The sequence below is a fragment of the Musca autumnalis genome, unplaced genomic scaffold, assembly GCF_047663935.1.
Source record: "Musca autumnalis isolate F117 unplaced genomic scaffold, ASM4766393v1 scaffold_2, whole genome shotgun sequence".
Taxonomy (NCBI): Eukaryota; Metazoa; Arthropoda; class Insecta; order Diptera; family Muscidae; genus Musca; species Musca autumnalis.
Window position 1 is genome coordinate 76,980,870 of NW_027411755.1, and position 18,700 is coordinate 76,999,569.

General features: G+C 35.4%; 1 protein-coding gene and 2 long non-coding RNA genes across 5 annotated transcripts in view; 1 reads left to right on the forward strand and 2 right to left on the reverse strand.

Annotated features, from left to right (window-relative positions):
• Window positions 1-7,841, reverse strand: part of LOC141394131 (uncharacterized) — a 127,194-nt gene extending 119,353 nt beyond the window's left edge. The window contains exon 1 of the long non-coding RNA XR_012410257.1: window positions 6,340-7,841. This is a non-coding gene — a long non-coding RNA (uncharacterized lncRNA). The remainder of the gene's footprint in view (window positions 1-6,339) is intronic.
• A 1,230-nt stretch (window positions 7,842-9,071) lies between these two features.
• On the reverse strand, window positions 9,072-10,806 carry LOC141394132 (uncharacterized). The gene is made up of 2 exons (XR_012410258.1): window positions 10,505-10,806; window positions 9,072-10,446 (listed from the first exon to the last, which is right to left on the reverse strand). It is a non-coding gene; the product is annotated as an uncharacterized lncRNA (long non-coding RNA).
• Window positions 10,336-18,700, forward strand: part of LOC141394127 (glycoprotein-N-acetylgalactosamine 3-beta-galactosyltransferase 1-like) — a 91,848-nt gene continuing 83,483 nt past the window's right edge. Inside the window, exons 1-2 of one of the 3 annotated variants that reach the window (XM_073968043.1) lie at window positions 10,336-10,911; window positions 11,090-11,770. The gene's annotated coding sequence lies outside the window, so the exon portion shown is untranslated. Of the gene's footprint in view, window positions 10,912-11,089; window positions 11,771-18,700 lie in introns of those variants that run through there. The other 2 variants (XM_073968042.1, XM_073968040.1) reach the window with 2 other exon arrangements.

Here is an 18,700-nt window from a genome sequence, read left to right on the forward strand (position 1 = left end):
TGTTCACAATTTTTGGTGGGGAGTTTCTGTACAATTGTTAAATCCAAATGCCAAGTTACAGCTAATTCGGACTAAAAATGAAAAAAAAAATCATCAAACCACCTGAAATCGGGTGGTACTGCTATATGGGGGCTATAGGAAAAAATGGACCCATATTGGTTTTCATATTCATGTATTGTTTTTAATTATTTTTTATTTAGCATTATAATTTATTATAAATTTTGGGAGTTATTTGCGGGTATCAATTCTGACATGTAAGTCAAATATTTTTGACCGGAGTCGGTGGTTTTCCGCTACTTAAACTCCGTCTCCAGCAAAAGTGTTTGACTCCAAAGCCCTGAGGCATAGAGGAAAAAATCTTAAGTGACCTTAAATATTCCAATTCAGGCGGGCACTAAAGTAGACAGAAGACGTTTACAAATTTCCATGACATTTCAAGCAAACATTTAAATGAGTAAATCATACTAATATCAATATCAAGTACAACAAAAGCATATCCCATCATACAGATAATGGTACATTACAAAATAATTATAAAATTGAAAGATTGAAAAGTTTACATACCCCTGTTGGAATTCAGTATATTTAAATGCATTGTTTTCACCATAATCAATATTCGTGGATGTAGTGCCGCAATTTGACCACAGAGTTGTCAACATTTTTTTTGAACTTTTCATTCATAATTTTGCGTTACCGATTTTTGTCGGTAACTCAGAAAATGAGTTACAGAATTCCACTACAGGTCCAAAACTTGGCATTCATAACATTTTGTCCATACTTACTTTAAGTCCGAAGTTGTGCCATATCGGTCCACTCCTTTCCACACAAAAGTTTTCGTTCATAATTTTACTGTTACCGATTTTTGTCGGTAACTCGAAAAATGAGTTACAGAATTCCACTACAGTCCATAATTCCTGAGATAATGGCCTAAAATTGGAGCTAGACGCCACCAACTGAAATGGCAAATCCACAGGATAACTCTCGCAGGGAGTTTCTGATTGGTCCTAACTTTGCACAACGTATTTTTTCATCTAGCCAAGTATTAGGTTGGAATATGAACTATATTGGTCCCTTCCTTCGTTTACCTCCTACAATTGATTTGGAAAAAGCAAAGTTTTGATTTTTTTGCAACTAGTTCTTCCTGCGGCCCTGTTACGATGGCGCAATTTTTTTCGGGAGTAAGTGCATGCTTTCTGAGATAATGGTCTAAAAAAGCCTGCGGCACCAACTACGAGTAAACTAGGAAGTACGTCACATAATCCTTGGAGGAAAAAAACCAATTTGGTCGAAACGTTGTACATTGAATTATGTCTTACAGACTCGGATTATCCCGAATATTTACTACATTGGACCACTCTTTCGGGTATCACCCACACACAGTGCTTCGTAAGGACTCGTCTGGGATAGTTTTTAAATTTTTAGCAACATGTTGTGTATGTGGCCCTATTTTCGACAGTACATTTTTTTCAAGGACAAGACTATACTTCCTTGGAAATATGCCCAAAAAACTTAAAAAAAAACTATAGATGTCAGAAGTATTGTGTTTACTTCTTTTCTTCAGGTCCGAGTCTGAGGGAATATCTCTGTCGGCAAAGCTGACTGATACTTTCTTACTTGGTTTTTTTTAATTTTGACCTGACTATGGAGCAGAAACAGAAAAAGAATAAAAATCGAATTGGTTTTTTTTGCTATTTTGACTTTTAAGAACCGTACGTAAGTTCTAAAAGTTGTTTATTGGGATCTATGTTTCTGTAGTTGGTTGTTTACTTGAAGGATACGTTTTATATCTATACATATTGTTTTTTAGGACAAGAGCTACAACTTTGCCTCTCAGAGTAAATAGAAATTATTAGTCCTGTACGGACCAGAGTTCGATTTGAATGGCGATTTTATTGCCCTTGAATGCATTCACAGAAACCAGCACGAAAATGGCTGTACCGATCATTAGAGTTGGGTAATCTAGTTCCCGGAGCGGATCATTCTAGTTCATTTTTCCAAAGGAACTAGTTCCTGAATATAGTTCCATTGTTCCAAATAGTTCCGGGACCGATGTAGTTCAATAAATCTTCCTCTTCGTCGTTCTTTTCTTTATTTCGTTGCGAATAGTTCCGAGACCAATATAGTTCAATGAATCCTTCACGTTCTTTTTGTGTCCTTCGTTCCAAATGGTTACGAGATCGTAATAGTTCAACTAATCATTTTCTTCCATCGTTCTTTTGGTTTTTACTGTTTGGTGGATTTATTGACATAAACAAATTGACATAAAACACAATTAAGAAAGTATCAGTCAGATACTCTGACGGAGATACATAAATATATGTACCTCATCCACTGACCACAAAAAAAAAAAAAAAAAAAAAAACAGGTAAAAAAGTGTTTAAAAAATTTAAAATAAAAAGTGCACATAAAATATTCTGAAGTGAAACGGAATAATTATTTTCTTTCCTGTCCACAATTTTAGGCGGAGATATTTTGTGACCACTGATACATAAATAAGGTAAAAAATCATAAAAAATATATTCAATCGTTCGGGAACCTTATATGGGGCTAAATTAAAGTGTGGACCTATGTTATTTTTGGAGAAGTTTTGTGACCACTGGGAAACTCAAATGTCGAATTGCAGATACTTGGGTCAAAAATTTTAGCTAAGATCCAAAAAACCGAAAATGGGGAGATACCATTATATGGGGTCTCTACCAACACACATGTGGACATTTTTTTCGAATTACAGATAGTTCGGACAAAAATACCGTAAATGGGGCAGGCACCGTTATATGGGGGCTACACCAAAGCATGGACCTATGTTAATTTTTTATATGACGGCTATACAAAAACATGGACCTTTCAACTGTTAAATTACAAGTACAGTTCGGTCAAAAATTGTAGCTAAAATCCTCAAAATACCGAAAATCGGGAGGTACCGTTATATGGGGGCTATACTAAAACATAGATGAGATGTTTTGTGACCACTTAGAACCTTAAATGTTCAATTGTTAGTAGTTTGGTCAAAAGTGTAGTTAAAATCCACAAAATACCGAAAGTCGGACCTATGTTGACGGTTTTTAGTGGAGATATTTTGTTACCACTGGGAACCCCAAAAGTCAAATTACAAGTAGTTTGGTGAAACATTTTAGCTAAAATCCTCAAAATACCAAAAATCGGGAGGTACCGTGAGGTTTATACCAAAACATGGACCTTGGCTATACCAAAACATGGACCTATGTTGACAGTTTTAAGGGGAGATATTTTGTGATTACTAGGAACCTCAAATGTCAAATTACAGGTAGTTCAGTCAAAAATTGTAGCTAATATTCTCAAAATACCGAAAATCGGGAGGTATTGTTATATGGGGCAATACCAAAACATGGCCCTATGGTGACGGTTTTTAGTGAAGACATTTTGTTACCACTGAGAACCCCAAAAGTGAAATTACAGGTAGTTCGGTGAAAAATTTTAGCTAAAATTCTCAAAATACCAAAAATCGGGATGTGCCGTTATATGGGGCTATACCAAAACATGGACCTATGTTGACGGTTTTTAGTTCTAGCTCAATTATTGCGAACGCTAGAGTGATTTCAACAGACGTGCAGACGCACATGGCTAGATCTCTTAAACTTCTAGAGCTCTTAAACTTCACTTTATCTGAATTTTGTGTGGTAGGTAACCGAAGGAGTTTACCCATATAGTTCATATTCGAACCCGATCTATATCTGAAAGGAGTAATACGATGTGCAAAGTTTGGACTAAATCGATTGCTTTCTTAGAGAGTTATCGTTTACACCATGTTACAGAAAAATTGTGAACTTTTGTGGAGGAGGTACCCGAACGAGTGGACCAATATTGCCATATTTTAAGTTAAACTAAGTTTGGACAAAATATTACGATACCCAAAATTTGGTTGTTGTTGTTACAGTGTTTATTATTATGTTTGTATGTTCGTTCTTCTGTTCAATCTGGTTCAGGGTCTATCTCCAGTTCCAGGAAAATGGCTGCTTCGATGGGATGTAGCCACGGATCCACTGGAGTTATATTAGTTGGTTTGGCGGGGCAGTTGAAAAGGTGCTTTGTGTCGTGCGGACCCATGCCGCATACTGGGAAGATGTCTTGTACATATGCCAAAATTTGGTTGGAATCGGTTGTCCGTTCGAGGATTATCGTACACACCAGCCAGATAGACGGACGGACATGACTAAATCGACTCAAAATTGTCTGAAACGAAATTCTTCCAAACATACTTGGGGTCTAAAACCTTTATTTCGATTAGGCACATTTTTGGCCGTATCAAAGAGTATATGGGAAAACCCAAAAATGTTTTACAATCGATGAATCGGAGTTTCTTCCATTCAGAATTCGCGAATTGTTAACATATTCTATATAGTATGATTGAAATTCTTTAAAATGAAGTGTTTTAGGAGGGATCCTATAATGTCGACACATTAAAATTAATTTTCGCGGAGGCTGTGTTGGCATCAATATAGAAAAATGGGTAAAAATGGGTAGAATCCAACAAGTTTTTTATGTTCCCTTCCGATTTCTGGCTTAACCTTACATTTCATAGAAATATGTTCAAATAAAGAATGACAGAATACTCCATGGGCAACATGATACTGGTGTATGATTTTTCGATATATCCACTGCATCCACCTAAAATTGATGTTGACATTTTGAAGCCGGAATTTCGACACGCAATAAGATAATATTCAAAACTCATAATAGGATTTATCGTTTAATGTATATCTCATGAGTGTGCTCCGTGCAGCCTCCTAGTAATTGGAGATTAAAGACCAAAACTTGATGCGTGAATTTTCTTAAAAAACCTATGCTTTACGTTTAAAATTTACAAGTGTCATTCAATTTCCTTTTTTACGCGACGGATAATGAGCCCTTCCGCAATCGAATCCATACACTAAAACCGCGGATATAGATACCTTGGAAATAGGAAAATCAGCAAAAATATATTTTGACAAATATGGGTCTTTTACGCAATATAGAATTTGGAGGCACATCCGCGGTTCTTAAAGAATCTATTTCAAATAGGAGTATATTGACGTATTTTAGACGGACGCTAATGAAACCGAATATTTACCCATTTTAAAGTTTTTGGCAAGATGCAACTGACGGCACACAATGGCCGTTGAGTGAAACATCGAAATATGCATAGATATTGAAAGAGATTGATTCGCTGTATCTAAAATCGGATGCGCATCAACCGACTTTAACTAATTCGCGAATAAGTTGAATATTACTCTTAATTCACTATCCTTATAAGTTTTCACAGTAAGCAGTTAAGCTCTCGCGATGGTAAACCATATTTCTTGATGAAGTTTTAGCAGTATACATTAATTATTGTATGGGATTTTAGCGAAATAGTTGGAGAAAACCCAAATATTTTTTTCTATTTTTGTACGCGTTGTTTAGATTCTGTACGTATTTTTAATTAATTTTTGAGAGGTTTTACGGCCAGAAAGGGCCCTTTTATTTACTAAAAATTAAAATTTTGACAGCCCAAGATCTTTTTAAATTTCCTCGTTTAAAGACAAGAGCTTCGTTCCAGAACTAAGGAGTGTTTACACATTTTCCCCAAAATACGTTCCGGTACACCAAAAAAGTTGCAAAATGTTCACATCTCTTTGAACAAAAATGGCACTGAATAGCTTTCTCTTTAGAAACTTTTTACACGACAAATTCGGGCGAGCAAAAATGTGCAATATGTTTGCCGGATTCTGATTGGCTGATACGCTGACTTTAACATTTGTACATTTTGTTAAAATGTGTATGTGGAACTTATTTTCGACAGTTTGCTCTTTTGACACGTTTATCATTAAAAAAAAGTACTGGAACAAAGCTAAGATTATTAGATTCTGAATTATCCCTCAAAATTAATGATGATTAGTCCAGCCTTTTTCGACACTGTGAAACGCTTTTTTTAAAACCAGTCTTTTGTAGTTTTTGGAAATTGAAGGAACTTGTTCAGCTTCTTTTCTCATAGTAGAAGTTGGAGGACATTAATGTTCAATGAAAGGAATTTATTTATTTATTTTTTTCAAGTATATTCAATTTATTCATAAATATTGGTGTACATATGTTATATATTGTCCCAGCGCCAGGGCAGAATATTCTTTGCTACATTAGTATATAAATCATCCGTTGGATGTAACCATGGTAAGTTATAGACAGCCTTCAACGCCTTGTTTTGGAGTCTCTGCAACGATTTCAAATGAGTGCTTTTTTTATACGCAAATATCATAGCCATATAGCTCAAGTGACTTTGAACTAGTGAGTTGTACAGCAAGAGCTTTGTTTTTACATCAAACGTATTTTTGAATTTGTGCAATATACATACCTATAGCTGGCGAAATTTCGTTTTTAAATAGTCTATGTGTACGTTCCATGTCAGATTACTTTGCAAGTGTATTCCCAAGTATTTCAGAGACTGGCACTCAAAAATTTGCATATTTTCAATCGTAATATTAAAGAATGCGTCATTATGTTGACATCTTGGTCGAAATCGAATAATTTTTGTTTTATTTGAATTTACCACCAGTTTATTTAGGCGACAATATTCCATGATAAGTTCGGCGTCGTGTTCCATTTGGCATTTTAACACAATTTCATGGTTATGGGGATATAGGAGTGATATGTCGTCTGCATACATAACCAACTTTCCATAAAGTTCAAAGTTAGTAATATCATTAAGGTACAACGTAAAAAGAAATGGTCCCAATACACTTCCCTGAGGTACATCATGCTCCACAATTCCAGTATCACTTTTGACTCCATTGAGTTCTACAAACTGTTTCCGATTTGTGAGATAGCTCTCCAATAATAATGGCTCTTTTCCATGAATACCATAGTACGGAAGTTTAGAAATCAATATTTGGTGATCAACTAAATCAAAGGCCTTGGAAAAGTCATATAAAACTGCACCCACTCCACCAAAGTTTGCATCTAGGACTTCACATATTATGTTAATCACATTAACTAAAGCGTCTTGTGTGCCACAACCCTTTTTAAACCCAAATTGCATATTATACATAGGTATATCCGGTTTGTTCAATAAAGTTTGATAACTGCTTGTGCAATAACTTCTCAATTAACTTATCAAGTAGTGATATCAACGATATTGGTCTAAAGTCACAGGCCTTACATGCATTTGTCACCTTCGGAATTGGTAAAATTTTTGCAACTTTTAAAGCCTCCGGATAAGCAAACACATTTACCATATTATTGAACAGTATTGCAAGATGCTCACTAATGAAAGGATTGACTGTTTTCAATGTTTTGCCTGAAATGGGCCAGGACTTTTGCCATTATCCATAGTTGAAATTATATCATTTATATCTGTTCTGGTTACATTACTGAAGGTAAATATAGACTCACATCTTTTCATGGTTCTTAAATTGTTGAAGTGATCACTCTGTCTGTGTGTGATATTGTTCTTAAGAACCTTCGGAATACTTAAAAAATATTCATTAAATATATTACATTTTTCGATGTCATCATGTATTATTTCATTATCATTATTTCCCACTTGTATAACACTTTTATGTTTCCTTCCTAAGCACTCATTTAGGAAATCCCAACATTTGGGTGGGTTTTGGTTCAATCTTCCAGCTTACGTACGAATTCAAACTTATTAGACTGGCTATTTTTATGATGCGACTAATATTCTTCAGTGTAAATTCCACTTGTGAATTCCTTCCAATTCTCCTTCTCTTTGCCAATAACTTCTCTTTATATTTCCTTAGTGCTTGCAGTTCTTCACTCTTCCAAGGCGTCAACATTGATTTCGACTGAAACTTTACTTCTCTGTATGTCGTGTTATTATTTATTGCTTCTTTAAGAGTGGAAATGATAATATCCATATCAACCGAAGGATTATCAGAATGACAATAATTCATAAAAGGGCTTTGAATGTGGCGGATATATTATTGTAATTACAGTGCTTAATAAACACTTGATTTTCTAGCTTATTTTGAATCATACTCTTCATACGACACCATATTATATTATGATCTGTCATTGCACATTCAATTGATTCGTATAATCTGTTCGCAACATTACTATAGACATGATCAATAGATTTCATACTACTTGGGTGGGAAACTAATTCCTGACATGATTCGTAGTTTAGACATGATAGAACTGATCTGATGTCAGAAGAGTTACTTGGATCCAACAGATCAATATTAGAGTCCCTAACACCTATAGATCCTGTTCGGCAAGTACCACACAAGTTACTTTCTAGGTATTCCAAAAATGAATTTAGACTACACTTAGGGGACGGTAAAACGTTCTAAATTTTAACGGTAACCCAGTTATTAATACACCATCTATAGAAATCCGTATAGCTTCAACGAAATTTGTACTTTCACATAGTTCAATTGCATAAACTTCATTCCTTCGTTGCAATTTAGACATGAAGTTGCTAGTGTACAGGAATGCTCTTTTTTAATCACTACGGTTTTACCATTTTTTTCTTATACAAAATTGTATAATTTAGTAAAAATTTTGATTATACTCGTACATATCTTATCAAAAGTGCTAACTAATTCGCGAATAAGTTGAATATTACTCTTAATTCACTATCCTTATAAGTTTTCACAGTAAGCAGTTAAGCTCTCGCGATGGTAAACCATATTTCTTGATGAAGTTTTAGCAGTATACATTAATTATTGTATGGGATTTTAGCGAAATAGTTGGAGAACACCCAAATATTTTTTTCTATTTTTGTACGCGTTGTTTAGATTCTGTACGTATTTTTAATTAATTTTTGAGAGAATTAATACACCATCTATAGAAATCCGTATAGCTTCAACGAAATTTGTACTTTCACATAGTTCAATTGCATAAACTTCATTCCTTCGTTGCAATTTAGACATGAAGTTGCTAGTGTACAGGAATGCTCTTTTTTAATCACTACGGTTTTACCATTTTTTTCTTATACAAAATTGTATAATTTAGTAAAAATTTTGATTATACTCGTACATATCTTATCAAAAGTGCCAAAACTAATCTAAAAATTTAAAATAAATTTCTTATTTCTTCTAACTCAAGCCATTTCCTTCCAATTTCTTGTTTTCTGCGTTTTAGTAACTCTTTTCAGAGCGTTTCTTTGCATTTCCAATATTTATTTATTTTATTGACATGTTCTTAAATTTATATTTAGCAACTTAGTCTATACGCAAATAGATTTTACAAAAGTTTTCAACGTTTCTCTGTTTCTCGTTATCGATCGTAGCTCGTCGTCTCAATGTGGACTGTGAGTCTCCACGTCCTCATGCGAGATCTTTGAGGATTTCATTCCAGCGCTGCATGAGCTATTTCTGTTCTTGGCTTCCTTAACGTATGTCCAATTTTCTTTGGAGAATTTCTTTATCTATAGGTTTTTGGTGGGTAACGTGTAATAAGTTATTATTTGAGATCGTGCGGGGCCACCATATACCAAGAATGCGTCGCAAACATCTGTTCATGAGTGTTTGCATGTTCATAGTGATCGATTTGGTGACATGCTATATTTCGCAAACATATAACAACACTGACTTAACGTATAAGTTAAAGATATTTATCTTGGTATGTAGGGTTAGGCTTCTTGATCTCCATATGCGATTCAGGGTGGCAAAAGATATACGCGCCTTTCGCGTTCTGTTTTCCACATCCATTCTTGTCCATCCTTTGTGAGCATACTGCCAAGGTATTCAAATTTGTCGACGTCTTCTATGGCCTCGTTGTATATAGAAATAGGTGTGTTAACTGATGAGTTTTTTTTTAATGTTTATCTTTAAAACATTTCTAATCTTCCATTAAAATCATTGACTTTTCTTCTATTAATTTGTACTTTTTGCTTTTCAATTTCAATATTTCCTTATTTAGCTTATAGGTTTTCCATTCCGTTAAAGATATCTTGACTTCTGATCCATCAATTGATCATTAAAGAGGTTCGTTTTTATAGTCAACTTTCTTTGTCCTTTGTGTGGAAATTGAAGGATGTTGTTCAGCTACATTACTCCTAGTGGAAGTTGAAGGATTTTCTTGTTCAACGAAAGGTGTACAGAAATCCTGAAACTGTTATTATTCAGAATTCTGCTTCTGCAACGATGTACTTTGTGGGATAGCAATTAATCCGGCATTAATAATTGTAGATATCCATCCAGTTGGACAAACTTGAAGCGGCTTCTTCTGTGACAGATAATTTCTGCTGTTTGAAAGAACCAGTAGCACGAGACTCTGCCTTATTATTAACCAAAATAGTTTGAATTTAAAGTCAGCCCAAACATTCATCTAGCTCCCAACTGTACGTTGATTTTGGGGCACTTTCGGTTCAATCCTCTTACGTTTTTTTTTTTTTTTTTTGTAAACGAATACTCTATCCTGCTAAATTCTGATTCTTATTTCTGCTGTTGCTCGACCATTTTATCAAATTGATTTCTTGTAGTGGCTTTAAATCTGCAAAATTGTGTAATTTAGCGAAAATGTATGACTATTTTGTAAAATATATACTTACTTTTTGTTCAAATCCCTGTTGTCCTATATATTCTCCGCGCAGTCGGCAGTAAATTTTCTAACGGCAATTTTCGCAACAAATTTCGTATTTGAGTTGCAATTTCTCGTATGCGAGGTATGTACATAATACCAAGAGACGTGTTTATACGCCCGAATATTTTCCGTCGTGAATGTATTTTTTATTACTTTCAAAAAATTGCTAAATTTGTAAAATAACAGCTGACAACCCTAACGCCGGTTAAGGTGGTTCTTAGCAAACAGAAGACAGAGAAATATTCTCCGCTATAAACACCACGAGAGTCTGTTTGGACATCTGTTTGTCGTCGTGTTCTGCGAGTGACAGCATATCAACGATGTAAGCAAGTGAGCTAAAGTGCAGTTGGCGTTCGACCTCACCACTACACTTAAGTACAGTACACATTGTCAGTTTTGAATGACGATTTTTTGCAATTATCGATAACTGTCCAACCGTCCAGCACCCACAAAATATTTTGTGGTTGCATGATGAATGACAAAAATGAACGGCCACACTAGCAAGCAACAACAAAGCTGTCATTCAAAACTGACAATGTGTACCCAGCTTTAGGGGATTATTTAAATTTAATACAGTGAGCGGCGAGAGAGAATTTTCCATATGGCTATTGGGGGTTATTCGTTCCTTTATCAGACACGAAACGCGCTGCCGTGGTGATAGTCATTGTCAGTTGCAAAGTGGATGGTCGGTCGTCGAGGTGGTGTCGTTCGTTGACAATTTTGTTTTTCTTCATGTACATATTCCCCATTTGTTTTGCTAAAATTTTAAATAAAAACAAATAAAACCTTGCAAGAGACGTGTGTTTCTCGGCATGTGGAATATGAAAAATGCATCAGTTGCAGGGTGTAGCCTTTAATAAACGGGAGTGTTGTACTTATGTGTGGCGTGACAAAATTAAGTAGGAATCAGAAAAAGAAATGTTAAAATTATCCAAAATTAAAAATACATAAGTGAAAAAAACGCCGCAACATGTGCAAAAATTATTAACGAAACCAGAGAGAGAGAAAAAATTCAAGTATATTAAGGAAAAACAAAAGTTTTGTTTTGTAACAAAAATAATGAGAAATTACCCTCAACAATAAAAATTCTAAGAGGAAATAGTTCCCAAAGGTAAACAACCCCTAAAAATAGCATCGGAAGAGCAGCCCGACCAACCAACCAGGTTGCCACATTTTATGAAATGTGCAAAAATAATCAATGCAACACGACGAACACATAGAGAAGAACAAAAAAGTAAGTGACAAATGTGCCAACTACATAGGGCAATTTAATATAAATTTATTTTGGATTTTTTAAGTGCATAGATTAGACATGTTGTTTATTTCAGTGTGTCTGCCCCCTTAATCATTGTAATCGTCATCATAATTTCCCAATTGGATTAAATGCCCGGCGGAAAATTAAGGGACCGAGGGTCGGGCTTTTTATATGTGTGTCTTTTGGCAGAGTGTGTGGTTGGTTTATGTGACTGAATGTTTACGTTGAGATTTATTCTTACAATGTCTATATCTATTCTCTTTGCCCGTACATCAGAATAAAAGGAAGAAAAGAAAACACTTCTCTGTATTGCACTTCCATCATGAATTGGAAAGCTATTGGCGGCGTCAGCAAATTGCAATTTTAGTTTTTTGCTTTTTTGACGCTTTTGAATTTTTGGCATTAGGATGTCCCGAGATTTCAAGTGGCAAATTTAGAAAAACGAAGAATTATGATACATATGTATATAATATTAATATTAAACAAAAATATATATATGTATGTACGTTGTCAAAAAGAAAAGTTCTAAAAGTCAAACACAGAAGAAAAGTTTTGAGATGTTACTCCCAAGTGTAATTCTAAGCATTTTTAAGAAGTAAATAATAAAAACTCTCTTCGGCAGTTTAGTTCTTTAGAGAAAAAAGGCAAAAAATCCCTATATGTCGGCATGTGCAATTTAATAAATTAGTAAAATCTAATGAGAACGAACGAAATGGATCTTTTAGTGGATTATTTAATAGAAAAACTTACATTAGGCCAGTATTACTTTACTCCTTTCCCATTTGGTTACAAATTTCTCCATAGGCGATTAAAGAATTAGACGTATTGAGAGCAAAATATTTAGATCACGTTGACTTCTCATTGAAACTAACTAATTGCAAGCCACTGTATATAAACATAAGCCAAGTTCCGTTTGGGAAATTAGTAAAAAGTCTTGAAATAACCTTTGATAAAAAACTCAACTAGAGAGAACACATAACTAAAAAGAGAAATGAACTGCTTATGAAGTTGGTTAATAGGAAGAAACCCATTCCTAACAATAGACAATAAGTTAATGATCTACAAGCAAGCAAGAAAACAGCCCGGATGTGCAATTTAATAAATTAGTAAAATTTAATGAGAATGAACGTTGAAAGTTTCATCAGAATAGCAACTTCTCTAAAGGGATCTTTTAGAGGATTATTTAATAGTAAAACATTACTTGTTGACACAAAATGTTTATTATGTAAAATCTGCATTAGACCATTATTATTTTACTCGTTTCCCATTTGGTTCCAAATTTCTCCAAAGGTTATTAAAGAAATAGAACTTTTGAGAGGAAGATATTTAAATCACGACGACTTCTCTTAGAAAGCAACTAATTACAAGTCACAGTGAATAAACACGAACCAAGTTTCGTTTGCGAAATCAGAAAAATATCTTGGATAAAAAACTCACCTGGAGAGAACATATAACTAAAAAAGGAGGAACTGTTTATGAAACTGTTTAATAGGAAGAAACACTATCCTATTCTATAGGCAATAAGTTAATGATCTAAAAGCAAGCATAGAAATCAGCCTGGATATACAGTATTCAGCTCAGTGGATGCTTAAAATACAAACACATTGAATAGAAATATTGTAAAATCGCCTTGGTACGTTCGAAACAGTGATTTGTACCGAGGCCTAACTTTTAAAACTGTCAAAGAAGGTATAACCCTGTACGCCAACAATTATTACTCCCGTCTTAATCAACATGACAACATTGAAGCCACAAATCTACTAAAAACATTTAATCTAAATAGAAGACTTCTGCGTAAAATGCCGTTCGATTAGCTGTCACTTCAGAATAGAAATACCAAATTCTTCTATTATTAAATAAATAGAAAATTTGTAGAGGAAGATTTTCAAAGTTTTAAAAAACTTTTCTCAAACAACTATGCGGGAGTTACCGGTGTATAAATACCAAATTGTTAAGAATTATTTGAATCGACCTCTGGGACATGCAAACTCCTTGGTTTACTTACTTGGAACAATACTAATTATATTTCGGCCATCGGCATTGATTTCATTATGAATTTCTACTTACACTTTTCTCCAGGAATTCACAGAGAATAAGTAAGAATTCTTCAAACAAACTCTTCTGCCTGAAATCCTTGCTATATAGTGGATAGAATTTTGTATATTATTTTATTTGTTTTGGTGATACAAAGTTTTTGTTATACAAAACTTGTATTAGGTCAGTATTATTTTAATCCTTTCCGATGAAAGAAAAGTTCTTCAGGGGAAGTATATAGATTATGTGTAGGAAAGATTTTCAAAATTATAAAAAAAGGTTTCTCAACCAACTATATTTACTATATTGCTGTAGGTATCCCCATTGCGATGTATGTCATGCAACTTGTTAAGAATTATGTGAATTGATATCTTGGACATTCAAACTCTTTGGTTCAGGAACTAGGACAATACTAATTATATTGCCTTTATAGCTATTGATTGAAACATTCAGTTATATGTCCAGATTTTTGCTTTCACATGAAATTCACAGAGGATAACAATCCTTTATACGATTTCTTCTGACTGAAATCCTTAGGCTTAATTGGAAGGGGTTTGTTTTATAAGTATTTTTAAGTTTATTTCGTTAGGCTAAGCATAGGTTAAAGATTAGTATAAATGAAATTAATTGAAACATACATTCTAGGCGATCTTCTATAATTTTAATAGAATTAGGAATCGCCTATACAGGATACAGGTGCAGGAGAGCTTACAGCAACACAATCTCCCCGTCGATATGAACGTCTTAGTTGAAGAAGTAGACGCATGCATAAATGGGCTTAGTTCTGTCTTTAGAACAGCCATTGGCAACAACGTGTCGAGGCAAACTACAAGAAAAAGTTTCCTCGGAAATCTTCAACCAGATATCTTAAGATTATTCGCCTAGCGAAACATCCTAAAGAGAAGTCCATATCCTTAGCGTCATTTAACCTCAAAGCGGACATCAGGAACCTCTGTGTACTAATCAGGCATCTGATTTATAAGCAGGAGAAGGAGCAATTCAAAACTTACCTCGAAAGCAACGATGTTAACTCCAAAACCTACGTAATGATGAAGAGACCTGCTAAACTTTCCTTCAGGCAGCCCATAAAAGAAATCATAAACAACGATGGAGTCTTAATCTCGGATAACGCACAGAAGTCAGAAACCTTGCCATATCATATTCAGGATATTTACTAGTCCCATCATTGCAGAAATCCTGGCAGATCTCATTCAGATCCCAAACAACGATGTATACCACCTTCCGCAACCAGATCGGCACCATTGTGGAAGGATAGGAAATCACACGCCGATTATTGAACTTAGCAACGAGCTAAAAGGTGATTCATACATAACAGGTGATGGATATCTATGGGAAGACAACGAGCTTGTTGATCCAGACATGGTCAGATTAACCATATCACGTCGAGCCCTAGAGATGTCTTGTGGCACTGACAATGTTTCAGACATCGTGCTAAATATGACAGGTGAAGCCGTCACCCCTTTCATCACTGTTCTGTTCAACCACTCTCTCTATATTGGCTATTTCCTAGACGGAGCGTATAATTATATTTTTTATTCCGTTTGTAACACAACGAAATAATCGTCGGAACCCCTATAAAATTGATGTGCGTGGAAATAAAATCGATTTTGAAAAACCATCACAGACATTCTCCCACATATAACACTTTTTTAAAAAAATTTAAAATAAAAACAAGTGAGCAAAGGCTATAGTCGGGACGGGGCCGACCATGTGATACCCTACACCACTACGCCTGTGCATAAGCTTTTCACTGGTAAACATTTCTTTTAGGGAATATAAACCGACTACCACCAAAAATAATATGCCTCTTTGTCTCTGGGACCCCCATAAGCAACCAAAATTTCGTGACCATCCGATCAAAATTACGACCTGTAGCTTGATTGCAAAAAAATGGAAGAATTGGATGCATTACCGACTATTGTGGTATCTCCCTTCTTTGACCACCTTCGCCAACCTGCTTTACACCAATGTAAAAGTAATATTTTCTTCTTCCATTGACAGGCTTTGTCGTTGGAATACCCCTACTAGAAGCCAATATATTCACAAAGAATAAAACTTTGAATTTGTCTCCAAATGAGTTTTTCCCCATTCCGACCCCTAAATATTATCCGGCTATCACCAAAATCAATAGGCTTCTTCCTATGCGGGACCCGCGATCCGCGATCCGATTAAAATTGCGACCTGTAGCGGGAAAATGGGATGCATTACCGACTATTGCGATATCTCTGTTGTTTGAGCAGCTACGACAACCTACTTTACATCGTTGTAAAGGTGATATTTTTTATTTTCCTTGCCAGGTTTTGCTTTTGATATACCTCGTAAAGAAACAGAGATATTGGCTTTGAAATAAAACGTTGACCTTTCTCCAAATAAGTGTTTGCCCATTTCGACCCCTGAATATTATCCGACCATCATCAAAATCAATAGGCTTCTTTCTTTTTGGGACCCCCATTAACCCCCAAAATTTCGTGACGATCCGATCAAAACTGCGACCTGTGGCGTGATTACAAAAAAATCGGAAATGGGATGCATTATCGACTATTGCCATATCTCTGCTATTTGACCACCTATGACAACCTAATGTACATCGTTGTAAAGGTGATATTTTCTACTTTCCTTGCGAGATTTTGCTTTTGATATACCTCTTAAAGAAACAGAGATATTGGCTTTGAAATAAAACGTTGACCTTTCTCCAAATAAGTGTTTGCCCATTTCGACCCCTGAATATTATCCGACCATCATCAAAATCAATAGGCTTCTTTCTTTTTGGGACCCCCATTAACACCCAAAATTTCGTGACCATCCGATCAAAATTGTGACCTGTAGGGTGATTACAAAAAATCTGAAAATTGGATGCATTATTGACTATTTCCATATCTTTGCTATTTGACCACCTACGACAACCTACTTTACACCGTTGTAAAGGTGATATTTTCTACTTTCATGCCCAGGTTCTGCTTTTGGTATACCTCTTAAAGAAACAGAGATATTGGCTTTGAAATAAAATGTTGACTTTTCTCCAAATAAGTGTTTGCCCATTCCGACCCCTCAATATTATCCGACCATCACCAAAATCAATATGCTTCTTCATCTGCAAGACCCCCATTAACCCTGAAATTTTCGTGACGATCCGATCAATATTGCGACCTGTAGCGTGATTTCCGAAAAAATAGAAAAATGGGATGTATTACCGACTATTGCGATATCTCCGTTATTTGGTTACATACGCCGACCTAGTTTGCATCATTGTAAAGACGGGATCTTCTACTTTCATAGTCAGGCTTTGCTTTTGGAAAAATTTTTAACCAAAGCTGTGATATTTGTCAATACAATTAAAATCGCAAAAATGAAAATTGGGGTTTTATTTGCTACTATTGCGATATCTTCGTTGTTTGATCTCCTACGAGCACCTACTTTACATAATTGGAAAGGTGATATTTTCTGCTTTCATTGTCAGGTTTTGCTTTTGGTATACCCCATATAGAAGCTGAGATATTGGCTTTAGAAAAAGACTTTGTCTTTTTATCCACCTACGTTTTTTGCCCTTTCTGATCCCTAAATATTATCCGACCATCACCGAAATCAATAGGCTTCTTCCCCTCCGGGACCCCCATCAACATCCAAAATTTCGTGACGATCCGATCAAAATTGCGACCTGTAGCGTGATTACAAGGTTTAGATGGACAGACGGACAGACGGACAGACGGACGGACGGACGGACTGACGGACGGACACACATAGCCAGATCGACTCAGCTCGTCGAGACATTCATTTTGATATATATAAGTATGGGTCTACGACCATTATTTCGATGCGTTACAAACTTTTTGGCCAAAACCAACTTATAATACCCTCCCCACATAGTGGTGTAGGGTATAAAAATTGAGAAAGACAAAAATATATATATGTATATATATATATATAGTCGGGACGGGGCCGACCATGTGATACCCTACACCACCACCCCTGTACATAAGCTTTTCACTGGTAAACATTTCTTTTAGGGAATATAATCCGACTACCACCAAAAATAATATGGCCCTTTCTCTCTGGACCCCCCAGAGACCTGTAGCTTGATTGCAAAAAATGGAAGAATTGGATGCACTACCGACTATTGTGGTATCTCCCTTGTTTGACCACCTTCGCCAACCTGCTTTACACCAATGTAAAGGTAATATTTTCTTCTTCCATTTTTCCGTTGGAGTACCCCTACTAGAAGCTGATATATTCACAAAGAATAAAACTTTGAATTTGTCTCCAAATGAGTTTTTCCCCATTCCGACCCCTAAATATTATCCGACTATCACCAAAATCAATAGGCTTCTTCCTCTGTGGGGTCCCTATCTACACCCAAAAATTTCACTATCCTATCAAAATTCCAACTTGTAGCGTGATTATAAAAAATGGAAAAAATTGGGTATATTACTGAATTTTGCAATATCTCGATTTGCTCACTTACGCCAACATACTTTGCAGCAATATGAACGAGATCTTTTCTTCTTCCATTGACGGGTATTCCTTTTGGAATACTCCAACCAGAAACGTTGACTTTTCTCCACATAAGCTTTTCGCTTACTCCGGCTCCTGAATATTTTCCCACCATCACCAAACTAAATAGGCTTCATCCTCTGTGGGATCCGCATCAACTCCCAAAAAATTCGTAACGATCCGATCAAAATTGCGACCTGTAGCGTGATTACAAACAAATCGGAAAATGGGATGCAATACCGACTTTTGCGATATCTCTGTTGTTTGAGCAGCTACGACAACCTACTTTACATCGTTGTAAAGGTGATATTTTCTACTTTCCTTGCCAGGTTTTGCTTTTGATATACCTATTAAAGAAACAGAGAT